Raw genomic sequence first — 20,639 nt, forward strand, 5'->3', positions numbered from 1 at the left:
GAATAAACCTGAACAATGTGGTTTAATACAAATTTATTTGAAAAGAAAACCTCAAATATCAATCTATAGTTTACATAGCTCAGTAAAGCCTCTCTCACACAAACACACAAACACACACTTACACTCATCAAGCGTTTGAGACTCTGATCGCTTTATAATAGCGTCTGCTAACTGGATAGAAATACTTTTAATTGGCACAGAGCTATTTAACTGATTAAAGCCACCACATCAATCTATGTGTGTGTAAGTTTGAGGGTGTGATTGATTCATTATTTATATGTTCGTAAAGAGCTGACGGCTACCATGATTGATATGTGAAGGCTGAAACAAAGCAGACAGTAGTCTAATTAAAAGAATATTAGATTTTTGTTGAAGGGCTTTAAAACTTTTTGGGAAAACAAGAATCTGATCTCACCCTCAGATCTCAGTACAGGGTCTGGGGTGGGAAGGGGTTCTGTCACATATATGATGTTACAGTGTTGGATGTTCATATTAAAAGTGGCCAAAGTTTCAGCTAATGGGTTGAATGTAAATTGTAAATGTATGTTTTTCTACCTGAGAGACAAGCTGGTGATCAGCTGGTGACAGAATTCTTTATGTGATCATCTGCACCAGGCACGCTAGGCTACTGCAGGGTGTTCTCATTACATAGCCTACACTGCTACATGAAGCTACATGCTACATGTAGCCTACACTGCTACATGTAGCTACATGCTAACATCAGGAAATCATGCAATATTTGTTGCTGATGTTGTTACTACTGGGACATGTCTGGTTGTATTAAGAAGCTGTCATCAGTGTTTTTTCACGGTAGTAAATGCTGATATACAGTATATATAGTCAGAGGGTGAATATGAATGTTCCAGCACAGTGTGAGGAAAATAAGGTGTTTTTAGACCATTAATAAAACACGTAAACCAACAGATTCTCACTCTGACCTCGTTACATATTGAGGTTTGGTCATGGATTTTCCACATCCAGATACAACATGCAAGGTACCCTGGGTGCACTGGTTGTTGATGTTCTGGGACACCGTGTCAAGTTCTGCCTGTTACATGCATTGTCTTTCTTCAAAATACACAGAAAATGTACCATTTGCATACAGTCTCTTTTAGAATAAGCACGCTAACACTGCTCTCCTGGGTGAAAGCTGGTGTTTGTGGGACCCATCCACTACCCCTCCCACCGGCTCTACTCGGACTTTCGCTACCTTAACTTGTCCTTGTCCTGGTCCTTGTCCCGCCGCCTTTCCCCCCTGACGAAGCCAGGTGCTGTTAAAATATAATGGCGACTGGCAACGTATCATGACGACAGCTTTTTTCGCTTGTGTCTGACGCCACAAGTCACTGCCCAAGCCCCAGATTTTGACGACTTCAGATTGAGAATGGGTCACATAAAACTCTTTTATCAGAAACCCAAAACACAAGTATGAACTGGAAAATGAACATAATAGGTCCTATTTAAAGTTCTACTCCATATTCCAAAAAAATAAACAGCTTTTACATTGTGAATATCATGAAATCTCAAAGACACAAATGTCAGCTGTGCCCTGGAGATTTAATCACAACTCACAGATGTTAAAAAACATATGTCACTACCATTAGTGTTCATGCTTGTTTGTGTCTTTTCTGCCACACACCTGTTCAGCTGTTCATCTGCATGCCAGTGTGTTTCACCATTTCTGTGTGACTGACGTTCATTGGTGTGCTGTGAAGCGAGAGCTCTCCTGCTCTATCGTGTCTTTGACCAACTGAAACCTTAAAATTTAAAATACAAGGATAAAATCCAAGTATGAGCCTAAAAATTAGCATACCAAGTCCCCTTTAAGGACCGGACCACCTGGTCAGCGTTTATCTTTGTGATTTAAGCACAATGTATAAGTGTAAAGATGTGCCTCATGTACACATGTGAGAGAAGCATGTTTTAACACCAAGAAAAGTTGATGTGAAGCCGGAGGAAATAAAAACAGTTTAGTAGTCTTATAAACTGTGTATGTCCATATAATACCCAAGATGGCAGCCTGTGATTGAGAAATGACCCAAGCTGAACTGCCATTGCATGTTTGATACAAACTTGAAAACAGTGTCAGAGAATGTCACCAACCAACACACCCAGGGTAGCTTACACATCGTATCTGGAAGTGGAAGGTCCATGTCCTAACGTCACTATATGACAAGGTCAGAGTAAGAATGCGTTGCTCTTTCAGCCAAAGGGTCCTCGGCATGAAAAACATTAGAGACCCCTGATTTAGATGTTACATGGTTGTAAGGAGACAGGTTTCTGCCACTCATTTATAACAGTAACAGCTACTCTTTGTTGTCTGTGCACCGCGCCCCTATACTGTATCACTGAAACTCAAAACTAAAAGATTTCTGTAATCACTGAAACAACATCACTGATTCGACATGTCTCTGTCGAATTACTATGTAGCACCTCTCCCAATTCTGCTTCGATGCATATCTTTGCTGTGCTATTGCAACTGGACTCTCTCTTTCTATTGCACACAGGCACACATACACACACACACACACACACACACACACACACATACACACACAGTAACTCTCTTCCTCCAAATGACTGAAATAACACTATTACTCTTGCCATCATCATGTCAAAACTCTTTTCAGTGTCAGTCTGTCTCGCCCAGCATGGATGACCAGACCTGCAGCTGTCAAAATTCCACAAAAAATAATAAAGACTCCTCGAGACACAAGAAGAAAAAGAAGAAGAAGAAGGAGAGAGGAGCAGTTGAAAGGTAAGGTGAATTCCAGGGATGTAAAACTCTGGGAATTTATGACACTCCTTGTCCGATTTAGAACAACAACCTCTTTTTTTTTGTCTGCTGAGAGGTGTGAGGATACACCAGCACCGTTGCGCCTACCTGGACCTGAAGAGAGGGAAAGCCCACAGAGCCCTCTAAACCACGACAACCTCCTGGCCCTGCCCACAGAGACACCTTGACACGCACCTGTCAGAGACGTCAATAGAGTTTGTGTGCACGTGCGCGCGAGAGAGGCTGAGGGGGAGACAGAAAGTGTGAGTGAGTGGAGTGTGCAGCGCAACTCTGTGGGTGGCAAAGGAGAGGGATCACTGGATCTGACAGGAGCTATTTGACTAATCCAAAACAACAGCTGTAAGGTAGGGATGAGGGGATGAAGGGGAGGAGGAGGTGGAGGTACAGGAGGTGAAGGGGGGGAGGATGGCTGTCAGTTAAGGAGGAGGATTTTGGGAGAAAGGGAATTACGGAAAGGGAATATGAAAATTAATTCCGCATGTAAGCCCTGAGGGGGAAGAGAACCTAAAACACCACAAATAGAAAAGGAAAATGTTGGACAGGACAAAAAGAAAAGAGGAGGGTGAAGTGATGTAAGATCTGCAGGATTGTGACTGGGAAGAAGAGAGGAAAGAGGGGAGAGAGGGGAAAAAGGGAGACGGGCAGAAACTTGGTCAAACCCAACAGGGTGTCGCTGCATCCATTAACCTCCACACAGGGGGTTGTATCAGCACACACGGCAACACAGGTGAGAATGATTACACTCACACATACACACACCGTCCTCACACATACACCGGCCTTCATTACACATCTGGTTGAGTTTTATTGAGGGAAGCTGCGTTGGGGTGGTCTTCACTCCTCTAACAGGTCTGTCCTGTTAACATGGCGGGCCACGGAGAGTCCATCACCCTGCGGGGCAGCATCTTAACATCTTAACATCTCCTCTCTGTGGAGCTCAGCAACGAGCACAGCTCAGTGTAGCAGTGCAAACAAAGGCAACTAAAATGGCTGGTAGAAAGATGCTGTTTGGCCTTTTTTTTCATAAACGAGAAAAACAAAGTTCATGTCAAAGTGTAAGCTTGAAATTTGAGGGAATGCATCTATTTGCTATCGTGCCAGCTATGAAAACTGCAGACATAGCCCAGAAAAATGGAAACCCTTTCATTCAGGAAGAAGTCAACCTGGTCTCATTTTGAAGTCATTGAATAGCGACGCTTGGGCAGTGACCAGACAACAATGGAAGTTAAGGGAGCAAAAATGCTGCTGGATGGGTCAACTACTGACTTTCCAAGTCAAAGCCAAACCCTGTTGTTTTTCCTAAACCCCACCAAATTTGTGTTCGCTAAATGTAACCATGTGTGTTTGTTTTTAAAGGAAAAAAAGGTCAATTTGCGGTGTTGTACTGACATCGTAGGAATATTTTGAAAGAGACTCTATACAAACAGTACATTTCCTGTGAAAACGGATGTGTATTTTGAAAACACACAGTGCATGTGACAGGCTGACGTGGCATCCCAGAACATCCACAACAGACGGACCCAGGGTACCTTGCACTTGTTGACATAGAAAGTCCGTGATTAAGCGTGACGAGTTCTGAGTGCTATTAAGGTGAGCTTTCAAAGCAGCATTGCAGTTAAATATGAGTGGAAGAGTGATGTGGTGACTTTACAACTCTCTTTAGAGTCCTCAGTACAGGGTACACTCTTACACATTCATGCCTGGGTAGGTCTTAGTCCAAAACTGCTTCGCCCAACGTGGGGCTCGAACCCACGACCCTGAGATTAAGAGTCTCATGCTCTACCGACTGAGCTAGCCGGGCCCCACGTCCTTGAAAATTGTATATTTTTTTGCATACCAGAAGCCCCTTTCCTCAGAAAGGTGTCAACCCTTAAGTGTGGCACATTAGGGCCTGTGTCCACAGGTGCCAACATCGTTTTTCGGCCACCTAGAGAAAAAGTGGTGTGCTCAGCGTCTTTTATCAGAGCACTGGCTTTTTTTATGCAGACGATCAAACACTTCTAGTTGAAAATATCTGAACTTTTAAGAAATGTGCTGGTGTCGTCACTGCTGCCCTTTTAGCTACTGTCTTTCTGAGGGTGCTTTCAGACCTAGAGTTTGCTTGTTCTGGTCCGAATCAGGGACTAATTTTCTTACAAAGTTGCATATGCGCCTAGAATTGGTTTGTGTTTTCACAGCAGCATTTACAAGCGGACCAAATTTTGCAAGCAGACCAGATAAAATGCCTTGCGTGAGAAAGCTGCTCTTGATTGGTCAAAATTTCCATGCACGACAAATCTAGGAAGTAAACAAAACGCTGAAGAAAAGTACACTTGCAAGATAAATGCGATACTTTCTAATGTCACAATGGAGGGACAATTACGCGGGTTGATTTTAGCGCTGCTCATCGTGGACTATATTGCTGTCGTTGTTCATTTTAGTCAAACCATACAGTTTGAAAACGAGGCGTGGCTCCAACTAGAAAACAATGTTTTGATGCATTGGATGTGCTGAATGTGCATATTAAGGCAGTACAGGAGGAGGTGCACATTAATAATGCTCCAGGACTGTAACATGCTCATGTTTAACCCAAACAATGTGTCATGTGACTGCAGTTGGTTCTGATCGAGGTCGGAACATGTTTTCAGCACAAACAAACTGCACCAGTATTTTTTTATGGCAGATTGCTTGCACCTCTTTACTGTAACACATGCATGTGTGGTCAAGCCTTAGTTTAAAACACCTTCGCCCAACATGGGGCTCAAACCCACGACCCTGAGATTAAGAGTCTCATGCTCTACCGACTGAGCTAGTGAGGCTATAGCTGCTAGAAAAATGGATCAAATTTCTGGGCTGTATTTGCATACCAGAAGTCACTTTTCTCAGGAAGGTGTCGCCCTTGAGACTGGCATCTTAGGGCCTCTGTCCTCATGGCTTTTTGGAAAGGTGCTGGTGTCGTCACTGCTGCCCCTTTAACTACTGTCTATCCCGAGTCGTATAATAAGCCAGTAGGAAACTATCACAACGAAGACAGAAAAGCCCATCTGTGGAAGCAGATTAGTTGGACACTGAATGTTGCAGATGAGTGTTGTGCTTTCATCACCACACACTTTTTAAGGTTGTTAACTGTGCAGTCAACCGTCTATTAATGTAGCGTTATGTTAACTACCTGACTAACTTTAACATTAAAATATTGTTGTCATAGAAACAATACACAAGTGTATTGCAACGTTAAAAAAGTGCTCTACCAGCTGAGCTAGCCGGGCTAATAATAGATCAGTTTTATGCACTGCATTATAATCATACATTATGTAGTAAACAACACAATGACATAGTCATGATTTAAATTGTGCAGAGATTTAAGTAACGCAGCTGGGGATCAGTACATTGATTTTTGATATTATGGTTTATGCATCATGATTGCCTATTGATACACAACTATTTTCCATAGAATTCCCAAGTACTGGGTGAATTTTAACCCAATTTGGGTCAAACATGGAACCCAGTACTGGGTCAAAATAAACCAGTGCACTTGGGTATAAAACCACTGGGTCACCAGTCATTCCCAAAGTACTGGGTCATTTTGACTCTTTTTTCTTTTCTTCTTTTTTGTTTTGCACTTTCAAAATAAAAGACATAATACATCAAATACTGGCATGTGTCAGATAAAGCATCTGCAGTAAACTTCACCCAACAGTGGTAAATAGTGCATTTGTGGGGAACTATTTTCAGCTGTGGAGGTGGTGGGCTGGTGTGTATTTAAAGCTGCAGTATGGTGCATGTGGGATGGACTCAGAATAAACTACAGACGTGTCACCCAGACCGACGGGGTGACTCATGATTGTGATGAGGATGCTTCTGTTCGTCCACAGGTGATAAATGGTGCATTGCATTCTGTTTTGTATTGAATTACCGAGTGAAATCACTCAATTTAAGCATGTATGTTTTCATCTTTGCTTCTCTTCATGGCATAAATGTGAAAAAACAAACATGAGGTTTAACTGGAATCCAGACCTCTCTGCATACCAAGACAGAGGTCTGCGATCTGCGGTTCTGGGTTCTATTTAGCCCGCTGAGGTTACGTCGGTTCTGCTCAGGGACTTGGCTGTGAAGCCCAGTTCCTGTGGCTTCAGACCAAACCAAGAACAGAATCCTTTTTCCTTACAGATCTTTTCTAGATGTCTGGCTTCTCTCATCTCTCTATGCTCAGTGTCTCCTCGATTCTGTTCCAGAAACCGTGAGAGCAAAATGGGCTTCTTCTTCTCGGCTTCCATTGCTGTGGTATCACCGAAGTATCTGAGGGTTTCGCTGAGGTATTCTGAAGCATCACTTTGATGGGATCAGGCCATGTTTGGTCATGAATGTGGTTTTGGGCGAAGAGATGTGAATGAAAGGGAATGAAAACTGACAGGGTAAAACACTTCAGAGTGAAGGGCTGATGCAGAGGACGGCTTTGGCTAGACCGGCATAACTATCCAGGTGTGCTGCTGGCTTTGGCTGGAGCTCTGAGAAAATGAACAGCCGCCTGCAAGTCAGTGATCTGATATATAAAGAAGAAACGGACATGCACACATGCTAAGAAGAAGATAAGACAGCATGGAGTCAGAGCTAGTTTACTCTCAAAAAAGAGATATGAGTTGAAAGTCTGAATTTGTTAAAAAAGAAAAATTGCATTCTTTTATTGCATTTAACTGCTCCACTGTGTATAATGCTAAAATTATTTTATAACTCTAATTTAGACCCCTTAAAATAATGATCCATTTCCTTCACATACACCCTCTTAACCCTCCCCGTTAAACCTGGGGGTCTAGACCTGGACTCCTCTTTAAAGTCACTTTGGGAACTTTAAATACGCCTTCATGTCTGATTGGGTCTCAGTTCTTCAGTAACTTATACAAAGCAGCTCCTGCACCATGCATGTGTGCGTGTGTGTGTGTGTGTGTGTGTGTGTGTGTGTGTGCAAGTGCTCATGACTGCATCTTGGACCTAAGTAGCAACAGATGCTGCGCTGACCTCAGAGGCTTCCTGGAAACGCAAATTTGTCAAAATGAAGCAGGAAAAGGAGAGAGCAGCAGTTTAGGTAAATGTAACATATAGGGGACACACACACACACACACACACACACACACACACTTTCATGCACACACCCACACACACCATTGCAGCATGGGCACAGTTGTTAAGGGTAGTGTTACATGGGATGGACACAGCAAATAATCACAAATACTCACAAAGCATCAAAAAGAGAGAGAAATCTACTGGACACACACACACACACACACACACACACACACACACACACACACCCTCCTTCTTGTAGTACTCTAAGTAAACTGCTTATGTGTTTACACGAACTAACTAATGATAAAATATCAAAGTATATGTCAAATAAAAAAGAGCTGAGCAAGATCGATTTTGATTTCTTTATTAACAACACTGAAGGTAAAACAAGTAATAATCTCCACGAGAGGAGCCCATGCTGATTTTTGACAAGTCAGACCACATTTTAAAGACATAACAACTGAAAACACTGAAAAAATATTCATTATAACTGACCATGTAATCTGAGTGGCTGCAGGAAGACAAACATCTCTCAAATTACAGCCCAACCAAAAGCATTGAGATTAAAAAGAAAACCTCACCTAACCCTTTATTTAATTCTATGTTTCAGCCAAAGAAAAACAACAAAAATAAATCCATGCAGCTGAATGTTTATCTCCAGAAGAGGTAAAAAAATTAGGCTGCATAGTATAGTTTTTGATAAAGTATAATTTCCTGCTGCTGTAATGGCCGAGCATTTGAAACACAGCTTGTAAAACAAATCATGTTCTTTCTTTGGCTTCGTTCCGGGGGCCAGTTTTTAGAGCGATAACACCAAATTATTCGATGTGTGATTTAATGCCGCAGCGCCTCACTGAGAACCACATTGCCCTCTCATACATCTCTGCTTTCTTTTCCTTTCTTTTCTTTCTTCAGCACCGGAAGCAATCACGCTGTATCTCGGTGACGAACAAGCAGCCTGACCGCATGATATCACCTCTTTAGGAAAACAAGAGGAAACGCGTGCCAGTTGCTCTCACATGCGATCAATTATTTTATGGTGAAGTCGGGCTTGGGGGGGGAGAAATTTTTCAGCCATTAGCCCTTTAGTGCAGGGATCATACTGAGGGTAATAGTGACTAAACACTGAATAAACACATTTGGCTAATAGGTCATTCAAACCTGAAGCCTGTTGATTGGCCAGGAGGTTGTTTTAAGTTCTTGCATTAGCGATATGTGCATGTACGCTCATGCACACAGAGCAGCACAGATGCACGCACAGTAATGGGCAAAACAACACGTTATGATACAACAGCTCATAGTGTGTTATATCAGGACTGTCACAGGCGATTATAGCAGCTACTGTAAATCACAATTTAAAGGGAAACAAGCTACACAAGTGAGTCACGCAGCGGACGAGCAATTAGCAGTGTGTGTGTGTCAGCTTTAATAGAGCTCTCAGGTCAACACAGGACAGTTTAGGACGGCCAGCATTTATGGTTATTATTTGAATCCTTAAAAATTAAAAAAAAAAAAAAAAAAATACGGTCATTTGAATTTTTTCAATCTGTGTATACCTTTAATTTATTCCTAACAAAATACTGGATACTCATTCAAACATCAGAATTACATATGCACATCATAAACATAAAATCATAATCATAAAATGCACATATGCACATATGCACATATACAATGGCTCCTGTCAGGGTTAATCATAATAGTATTGTGCTATTGTGTTACATTTTACTATGTATTAAATTATCACTTTATTTGTGTAGCACATTTCATTCATGTAAGCTCAATATTCTTCACACAAATATAAACAAAATATAAAGGATAAAGGGAGAAAAACAAAATCATAAAAATAATTTAATCTCTGTCCACCCACTAACATACTACACCCACCCACACATACCCAAAGGGAGAGAGGGAAGTATTTGGATCCAAATAGCAATACCACATGGTAAAAATACCCAATCACAAGTTAAAATCGGGCATTCAAAAACTTATTATTATATTATTGAATCATTATTATTGATGCATTAAGATGTGAGAAGTAGTTTAACATTGTGCTATATATTAATATGTGGTTTATTTTACAACAAAACAATATATTTCATAAACTGATCACAAGTTTTATATGTAAAATCTTTAATCTGAAAAGTAACTAGTAACTTTTAAGCAACTGTAGTGGTGTAAAAATGTGCAATATCCCCCTCTGCAGTTTAATTAAGTACAAATATTAACTGCAGTAAAATAACACAGAAATAATCAAGTGAAGTACAAGAGCTTTAACAACATGTTAGATAAACCAACCATCAAACTGTCTCCACAAAAACTGAGCTTTTTTTACCATCACATTTGTTTGACTGTATTTTAAGGTCTTTCCATTATTTTGTCAACTCTGTACACACACACACACACACACACACACACACACGGGCGCACACACATACACAGCTCCAGGCGCTGCATGAGCAGGGTGAAACCTAACTACTCACCTAATTAACACAGGCTGAAGGTTTCCCCCTCTAATTCAAGCACCTTTAACCTCAACATAAGAACCGGGTACTCACCAGAAACCCTCGACCCCGCAGCTCACTGCAGCGTATACAGTACAACCATCTACTCCAATATGGACGTTGTGCTTTTCTATTTATAGTATGTCTGTGTTTTTCCCATCCAGGAGCAAATATGAGGAGTTCAGTCATTCATCTTAAACACTGATTTTTTTCACTGAGTGTTTGTTTACACTGGAGTCATCCTCACAGTCATGAGATTTTGATGCCTGTCTGCAGCAGAGAGTGTGATTACACTTTTTAAACGTATTTGTTTTTACTGCAGAAGTCGAGGAACACACTGGCCGTGCTCTCCGTTTCTCTCTCTTCCCATCACCCTCTCTTGTCTCTCCCCGCCTCTCTCTCTCTTCTTCCCCTCCCTCTGTTTATTCGTCTGGCGGTGCAGCAGGCCCCAGAGCCCAGAGGCAAGTCATGTTCTCAGGGAAACGGCAACTCTCCACAGAGCTGATATCAAAATAGTTTAAAATGTGAATTGTCTGATAGTTCCCAGTGAGTGCAGAGCCGAGCCAAACACTTCCAGATCCCCCTGCCAGCAGAATGTAAACAGAGCCGGGGGCTGGGAGAGAGCAAGTGAACCTGTTGTGTTCTTGTCATACGGCGAGCTCGGACCGCTCTGGTTGGTTTAGTTAGTTGGCCAAAACTTTTTTTCCCCCCTTTCTTTTCTTTTTTTTAAGTTAAAACTAGTGTGTTGCTTTTGCTCAAAAAGTCAAGAGTGTGCAGGTGTGACTCTTGATGGGGAAATATTCTGTCGAAGCAAGAACACTGAGATAAAGCAGATGTCGGCAGAGTTATTTCTGCATGTCTAAAATGAAAAACAATGAGAAAACAGTGTTATTATTTTTATACAATGTTGTACAAAATTGCTTAGTCTGGTGGTCTTGTTTTATAAGATACTGCCCATGTAATTGCTCCCAATGTCCCCCTCTTTCATCACTGTCTGCTCTCATTTTTGTAGTCTAATAAGGTAAAATGCCACCTCTCCACCCCCAAAGAATTACTATAAAAATGGATATTTTTGCACACAGAAATAAACTTTTCCACCCCATATAAACAGAGAGGTAAAGATAATTTGTGGCTTGTTTCTGGGATCATGCACATTAAATTTTGATTTCAGTGGCACAATAGTTCCTGTTTGTCACACAACTGGGCAATAAAATTTTACTGTAACTCCCCATATATAGCATTTATAATTAATATACTGTACAGACATTTAATAAGCTGTTTATAAAACACCCTAATGTAGTTGTACACAGCTAAAACTACATTTTTAAGTGTTTAAAATGTTCAGTATTTGTCAGCAATTGTAACTTCTCCTACAAATTCTCTTTTTCTACTCCAGCCTCCACTTACAGATGCTCATAGGGGAATTTATAACTGTTGCTAAATACATGAATAAACACTGCTTACAATTATAGTGTGTAATAAACCATTTATTAGATGTTTATATAAGGCTTATAAATGCTAAATAAAGAGACTTAAAGTAAAGTGTTGCCCAAACTGGTAATAGCACTGGGCTGCACATGAAACAAATGAAGTTTTCTGTTACCCACAAAAGTCACTATAAAGTTAAAGCAGTAACGTGCTCAGTATCATCAACATCACATACTTAAATAATAAACATATTTATTAACTGTCTCTTTCTCCATTTTTTTCACTCCCCTTCAAACTGTGGGTAATATCTGTCGGTGCTACATAACGTGTCTTGTAAGAGACTTCTTGTAAAATCCATACAGCCTCTCAGAGCATATTAAAGTTATTATATATGATTGCTCCCCACAGCTCTTGGAAAGTGCACCGAACAACTTATGTAATAGTATGCTGGACTTCTAGACTGTTGGCGAGGGAAATTTAGGGAAACACCTCAGTGAGGTGTTTCCTTAGAGAAACACCAAACAGAGAAGCCATTATGGGGCAGAGCGAAAATGTTCGTGGCATTTTATTAAATGTGAAAAATGCACGTGTGTCTGTGAAAAATGAAAATGGAATTTACAAATGAGCTTGATGACAGTCGTGCACCGGAGGAAATGTCGTGACCTCAAGGTGTAAATACAAAATCCTGTATGTGTGAGATCTCAACTTCATTTTTCAAACCACTGAAATCTAAACTCCCCTGAACATGGAAAATTCAATTGTCTGCATTAGTTTGATGAAACGAAACAAAAATCTTTAAAAAATAAATGTATTTATTCTGCGCGTTTCTGTGTGGAACATTTCTAAATGCCCTGTATATTTTCAGTGCATTTGTGATTTGTGGGTTTTAAGATTTAATATTTCTGCGTATTTGTGCAAAGGCGCCTGCATGCTGAAAGAAAAATAAATCTTGTATAATGCTTGATTTGCACCTTCATTTGTTTGCCCGCATGTTTGTTAGCACTGGCATCCAGTGTGCGTTTGTCAAGTAGCTGGAGATGCCAGCATGTAGTTACATGATGTAATGTATGAAATAAATTATTTTATCATCATCATCATCATCATCATCATCATGTCCAGGACAACGATGTGTGTGTGAAGTAGCTTTTTGGGCGCTCACATAGTGATTTTTATCTATTTCTTTTTCTCACTGCAAACCTTTTTTAATGTGCTTTTATTATTAAAACATGATATCTTAATTTAATGCCTTTCTTCCTGTGCCATTCTGCACAATAGATTTTTGCATTATTGAGTATTACCCAGTTCATCCATGCAGTTATATGTCACTCTGTAAGACACTTAAAAGCTTAAAATGTCAAACACAAAGGTACAGCATGCAACATCTCTAATGTTTGACTCTCAACACAACTAAATGAAGATTAAATTAAAAAAGAAAAACTGCAAAATAAAGTTAAAAAAAAGGTTCCTGAGCATGCCTGCTTGTTGGGGGGTTTGTGGGCTTTGCCTGAATAAGCACTGGAACTTTCCAGCATTTCTTTTCCTTTTTATTTATTTTTTGTCTGTGTTGTTTTCTCAGTATTGCAATGCATCACTTGACATTACCCAAGCAAGTTTGAGCTGCAGCGCATCAGCTGAAAGCAATTTGGTCCGGAGCGCAGCTGCCAGGCGGATAAGACTTTCCTTCTTTTCGTTTACTTTGAAATGTTCCTTTTTTTTTCAACATCCAAAATACACAAGGCAGCCAAATTGCTGACATGTGTGAGAGGGGCAGTGAGACTCCTGCATTCTTTCATGCCCCACTATGCAAAACTCCACATTGTTTATTTAAAGAACACTGAACACTTTAGCACTATTAAGAAACATGTCATATAGTAAACTAAAGGTTTCCTCTCAGGAAAAATCCCTGTCAGTTTATTTTTCTTTTGCAAAAAGTTATTTTAGTTTTGACTCACAAACTGCCTGCATTCACAATTAAGCAACAGTGTTGTAGCTCAGCCTGTGTGGCGCAGGATGCTAACGGGCTCGGTAAACCTGGAAGTGGTGTGATTATTTATGTGCTGAGGCGTGGACGTGTGAGATGGGAGGACTGGACTGTCTCTTTCTCACTACCTCACATTGACCCAAACAAGACAACACTCCAAAGACGACTGAGAGGTGAGAAAAGGTGGTGTTGTCTTTATTTAAAGCTGTTTCTTGCTGCCTCAGCTTGGCTAACTCTCAGCTAAACACATCAGATTCAAAACACACTGTGATTAACTGTCTCTGAGAAGATATGCTCGGGCTGCAGCCTCAGCGAGCAAGATGTTTCCAGGAAAAAACAAAACATGATTCAATACGGCCTCAACACCTACGGCAATGAAATTTAGCTCTCCCTATGGCTCGTAGTGGACTGCAGACAATTAGAGCGTTTGCTTTAATGCATGATGGGGTTGAGAGAAAAATTAAAGCTGACAAGTGAGGACCGTGCTCTGACACACCGTGATCTGAGTGGAAAGAAAAGAGCAAGACAGAGGGGATGTAAGGTCTGAGAGACGCAGACAAGGAAAAACCTGACATGTAAACCCGGGACGACAGCCAGAAGACAGGCTGTGCGTCAGTGTAGGCGAGGTGGTGGGTGGGGAGGAGTGCGTGGAGGGAGGGAAAGAGGCTTCCAGAGAGAGAGAGGGAGGGCCCGCTGTGAGTGATAGCCCACCAGGGCCTCGGAGCGGCCCGACGCTGGGAACAGCTAACCTACCTTGACATGCGTAGGAAACCCAAGACTCTCTGAGCCCTCTGTCAGATAGGAGCCACCCAGAGGAGCCCCGCCACAACTGTGTAGCCCGAGCCCCTGTGCGTCCTTTTTAACTAGCTTTGTTTAGATGAGCGCATGGCGGAGGAATGCCTCAGTATACCTTGCAGAAACCACAAGCACAACAGCATTAGAGCGACATCAGCTTCCCAGCGCATGGGAATAAGTCAACTCTGGCTACTAGCAGGATTATAACTGCTGGCTTGAGTTCAGTGTGTGTGTGTGTGCGTGTATGTGTGTGTTTGAGTGCATGTCAGCTGGTCTGTGCGCTGTGAGTGTGTATGTATGGATAGACCCCTCAGTAAAAGTCCCTTTGATGCTGTAAAACTGTGAGAAAGAGAAGAGTTGACAGGAGTAAAGTGATTCCTCACTCCTCGTAGAGGAGACCTGAGAGTTGAGACTTGACTTGAGCTGGACTTGTCTGCAGTGAGACTTGACTCACTTGAGACTCGGCTGCCAGAACTGATTTGATTCAAGACTGTAAAGCCAGAGGTTTTTAAGTTTCAAGTTATGACCTAGTAAAGAAGACAATATTACATGGCCTTGTATAGCGAGTGACACAGATGGAATAGTGCATTGAGTACTGCATTAACAGAACTTGTGATAAGGTCGAATAACTTTACCTACCTTTCCTCAACTAAAGGCCCAGACACACCAAAGCAACATAAAAGAACTAGGCCAAGGGTTGTGTCACCTCCTGTCACCTCCTGTTGCCTCCTGTTGGCTGTGTCTCGACCGAAAAGTTGCACTTGCACACACCGCAAAAACTACAGCCAACAGCTTACTCGCATGTACATTCTGCACCTGCATGAGAGGAAATAAATCCCCATACTAGCAGGCGGCGGTAGTCTTTGCGGAAGATCGACAGGACGGACTCAGGACTAGTTAGCCAGTTTGCACATTAACAACGCAATCTGACATTGAAAGAACAAATGATATTTACCATGTGCAAGTGAACAATAACAAACATGAGAGCTCAATGAGAACAAAATAATCTTACCTAATAAGACAAGTTTGTTTCCGTCTCACTTCCTCTTGACTTTAGCCTTTTCTTCACTTGTCTTATTTCCGTTTCTCTTCTTGTGCGAAGAGCTGAACTGCCAATCAGAGTGACTCCTCTCACCAATGGTCATGATGAATCAGCCAGAAAAGAAGCTGACAACAGCTGACTGGTGCCAACAATACTGGACAAACCGCAAAAAGTAAGGCGACAGACACTCACTGACAGCCCAACACTGAATGCAGGCTGGCCATCGGCTTAGTGTGTCAGGACCCTAAAGTACACTACATGCTGCAACAATGGCAGTGAATAACAGACAAGGGACTTTTTTAAAATCTGATTTTAAGATAATGACATAAATAGACCAATTATTATCACTCAGGAGTAAAAGCACAGGTGTAAATGAAGGGTTAATTTGCTGAAAGAGATATCTCTGTTTTCATTTATTTTCCTAAATCATGTTTAATCATCAGTTTGTGTGTTTGGCCAGGCAATAACAGTCTAACTGGTGTTGGTTGTACTGATAACATATCTCAACGTTTTTAAATGTTCATAAGTTATGTGTTTTTTTTTGTGTGTGTGCAGTCAAATGAATATTAGTCAAAATGGTGGTTTATTAATTTTAGGAATGGCTATTGAATATCTGTCTTTGCAAATTAACTCTTCAAATAATATTAAATAAAATTAACAATGGCTGGTATTGTGCAGGCTGGTTTACTGTCACACTATCATACTGGGAGACTTGAAGTGAACTGGGCCATCGTTAACACCATTAGTAACACCTGTTGTTTTCCTGCTATGACACTAAACCAAAAACTTTCAATTGATCTTTTTTATTACCCTGTTGTACTTGATAGAAGCTAACACTAATAGAAAATATGAAAACACAATTGTCTAATTATGGGAACTGTCTTGTAGCATATATTTCATTGTTCACATGTCCACACTAAAGAATGAAATTAGATAAATGCTCACATTTTTGTCTCAATAAGGAGCACAGCAAGACTAATGCACATATCAGAGGAAAGAATGAGCAAAGGGCAGATGTGCATATTTGGCTGAGACAACAAGAAGAGTGGAGTGAGACAGGGAAGAGGGAGAGCACTGAAACACAGCCTGAGATAAAGCAAATGATGACAGCATGAAGGAAAGGAGAGGAGAGGAGAGGAGAGGAGAAGAGAGGAGAGGAGAGGAGAGGAGAGGAGAAGAGAGGATGAGGGAAGAAAAAGGATTGGATGTTGGCACGCAGGGAAAAGCAGTCTGCGGTAGACTTGTAAATAGCCGGAGGGACAGAGGGATGGAGGAATGGAGCTATCAGCAGAGAAGTGATGAAGGTCTGGGATCAGGCCAAGATAAACACAGGCCAGCCCAGAAGGAGCTGCAGCACCACACACACACATTCACGCACACACACACATGTATGAATGTTACTCACACATACATGTAAAAAATGCACAAACATACAAACACTTAAGGCTGCGAGGAGCACTTTATATTCATCATACATCCAACACATGTACACAAACACACTCACACAGGCACACACACGCCTGCAGACAAATAAACAGAGCACTGTATGGCTCCCAGACCACAACTCCTTGAGTGTTAAGCTGTGTGACAACAGCCTGAGCTGTCATTTAGACATCTCGTTTCATCACATACTTCACATTGGTCCATTTGCTAAGATACGGCAGAATAAACATGCAGGGAAAAGAAATGGCTGGAGTTTTGTTTTTAAACACGTGGGGCGAGCAGAGTTAGCCAAGTCTTTAGAAAATCTGTTTTAATGTCTTAGTGGAGTCATTTAAGGGGGACCTATTACGCTTTTGCTTATTTTCTGTCATATATAAGCTGTGTAATGTTACAGCATCGGATGTTCATGTTAAATGTGGCCAAAGTTTAAAATAATGAGGTATTTGAATACCCTGTTTACAATGTTTTTTTCTGCTTCCGAGACAAGCTGATGTCAGCTTGTGGTGGATTTCTTTATATGGTCATCTGCTCTAGGCACACTACTGCAAGTGTTTACATTTAAGTAGCCTACACTGCTACACTTAGCTACATGCTAGCCACATCAGGGGAAGGTGTAAATTAGTTCAGATGCTTTTATTGGTGTTTTTTTCATGGTAAAAAGTGCCACCATAATATGATACAGTCATTTCCTCTGTCTGCAGTGATGGTGCAGAGTTGCCAGTGTATGAAAGACCTGGACATCCTGACCAATCAACGCAGACTGGGCTTTTTGTAGGAGGGGACTTAAAGAGACAGGCACTAAAAAGGAGCATTTAAGACAGAGGGTGAATACAGGTGTCCCAGCATATGTGAAAAAAGGTATTTTTTGAACATTATTAAAGCACGTAAACCAACACATTCTCACTCTCTCACTACCTCGTTGGCATTTTGGTCATGGACTTTCCACATCCAGATACGACGTGCAAGGTACCCTGAGTGCGTTGGTTGTTGAGGTTCAAAATACTTCTTTCAAAATACACTTCCGTTTCTACAGGAAATTTACCATTTACATACAGTCTCTTTCAAAATAAATACACTACGTCAGTACAACAACGCAAATTAACTCTCTAGGCATGCTACTGTAGGCATTTACATTTAAGTAGCCTACACTGCTACATGTAGCCACATGCTAACATTAGGAGAACGTGTATTCTTGGTTGCTGATGAATATCTTCCCAAATTCAGACCATATTCCTGCTGGAACAAGTCACACTGTCATTTTTCATGGATATGCCATTATTCGTCGTTACAGTCATTTCCTGGCTGCAAAGACAGTGAAGGAGACTCTGAGGTACAGAATACCCGGACATGATGACCAATCAGAGCAGAATGGGTTTTTTCAGGAGGGGCCAGGCGCTATAATGTAGTGTCTCAGACAGAGCATGAATACGGGTGTTCCAGCACAGACAGTATGAGGAAAATAAGTGTTTTTTTTTGAAGATTAAAGCATGTAAACATGTTTTACTCGACACCCAAAATACAAGCATGAACCTGAAAATGAGCACAAGAAGTCTCCTTTTAAAATACTACACCCTCTCTTACAATAGAAAAATACGTACTTTGTAAATATCATGAATTCACAAAGACAAAAATGCCAGCTGTGTCCTGCAGATTTAATCTCAACTCATGCTTGCTTGTGTCTTTTCTGCCGCAAATTTGTTCAAGTGTGTTTATCAGCATGTACATGTGTCAGTGTGTTTAAACGTTTGTCCGTGAGTGTGTGACTGAGCTTCATTAGGGTGCTGTGAAGCGAGAGCTCTCCTGCTCTGTCTTGTCTTTGACCAGCTAACACCTTGAGTGAAACCTTAAAATTTGCTAAATGTTATCTTAGGCGCTGCATTCAGAGGCGTTTGGCAAAACTGCAGCATGAAAGAGCGGCTGTGAAGCGTATCTGGCTGGAATGCAAAACACAAGTCATGGTCATCACTCTGTCACCATACAGATACAGGCCAGGCTTTGAGGACCTAAGGTCTATGTGTGTGTGGGTGTAATTTTGTTTCCTGACAAATTTAAGCAAGGCACTTTACCCCCATTGCTACAGTAATATGTTATTAATAAAGTGACAAAAAGTTTAAAAAGTTAATCAAATGACTAGGTATAATATGACAGGGGTCACTCGTAGCGCCCAACAGACAATAATGACCCAAATCTGCAATTCCCCTCAGCTCTGGCCGGCTTTATAGCATATTTTAGCTCAGTATTTTGGTTTTCCTGCCCCAGCATTACTCTTTAAGATCATTCTCAGCACTCTCAGCAGGCAGCTGTCGTCAGAGAAGAAGCTCTGAAAGAGGACTGTATGTGGCATGTGACAAAATTAGTGGCATGCTTGTGAACATAGCTGAGCATTTAGCAGCCACAGAGCCAGATAGTTCTCTCGGACGTTGAATGAGACCAAAACAGAGCTAAAAGGAAAGTGAATGCTGGATTACATTTGTTAGGTGGCCAGAAACACAACTCCAAATGAGTACTAATGTTGCTCTGTATATTTTATGGATGTGTTAGTAGGCAGCTGTTTGCTAACAAGTTAACCAGATCGACATAGAAATGAAATGTTGGTGTTGTAGTCACAGACTGTTTCCACAGGGACCACCCATTGCTCTAATGGCCCATAATTCCAAAGCCCCAAGAGTCAGAAAACAGTCTCATTAGACCGAAAGCCTACTTGTACGACAGCCTATTATCCTGAAAACAAATGCCCATTGGTCTGGTGAAAGAAACAGTCATAATCTGTACCCACATTCACTTTTCCCATCAGAATGAATGGACTCACTCAGGGCATCCACTAATATACTAAAAGGGCATGAGAATGGCAAAACTCATGTGACACAGATACAGGAATTTAATCTTAAGTGGGCCATCTTGGTTTATCAGCGGCCTCTGGTTAGGTTTAGGCATGAAGAGTGAGATTGGTTAAGGTCAGGGTTAGCCAATCAGAGGCAGGGTGGGGAGGGTCATGCCATAGTTATATTAAGAGGGTACAATGACGTCATTCGATATAATAATTAGGCATGTACTTCTGTTTGGGAAGAGTGTGCAGCGCATTTTCGGAGGAATGACCCTGCGGACCACTGGCTATTTGTTTTCCGGATAACAGGCTATTGCGCAAATGGGGTTTCAGTCCACTGGGATATTTTGCAGACTATTTTCAGACTATTATCAACGGCATGGCACCATTCCCACTGTCTCCAAATTGCAAAACATTAAACTTAGATCAGTAATTGCAGGATTAAAACAAAATTTTAAAGATTCCATTAATATTTCTGTTAAATGTAATATTCTACAACTTACTGAATTTAACTCATAATTTGTGCAGAGTCTTGGCCCTCTCCCATTGAGTCTCATTATTATTATCAAAACAGCTGAACTCCAGGTTGAACAAAAAGAGCATTAAGAGTGCAGCAAATAGCTTTCCAGACACAAAATTTGTTTTTACCATGTCGTAATACAACATAGATATTGCTCCTATTTTCTTTCTTATTTAATTACATCTCTGATTTTGACAAACAGTGAGGCTGCTAGTGCCTGGGTACACCAGATAGCGGCTTAGCAAAACTCATTTGCACATCCTC

At 41.2% G+C, this 20,639-nt stretch overlaps 2 non-coding genes across 2 annotated transcripts; both read right to left on the reverse strand.

The window, feature by feature from the left end:
• Positions 1–4,525: 4,525 nt before the first annotated feature.
• trnak-cuu (transfer RNA lysine (anticodon CUU)) lies at positions 4,526–4,598 on the reverse strand. Its single transcript has one exon. It is a non-coding gene; the product is annotated as a tRNA-Lys (tRNA).
• A 924-nt stretch (positions 4,599–5,522) lies between these two features.
• trnak-cuu (transfer RNA lysine (anticodon CUU)) lies at positions 5,523–5,595 on the reverse strand. Its single transcript has one exon. It is a non-coding gene; the product is annotated as a tRNA-Lys (tRNA).
• Positions 5,596–20,639: the final 15,044 nt, after the last annotated feature.

Source organism: Epinephelus lanceolatus, chromosome 19, assembly GCF_041903045.1.
Source record: "Epinephelus lanceolatus isolate andai-2023 chromosome 19, ASM4190304v1, whole genome shotgun sequence".
In the NCBI taxonomy this organism is placed as follows: Eukaryota; Metazoa; Chordata; class Actinopteri; order Perciformes; family Serranidae; genus Epinephelus; species Epinephelus lanceolatus.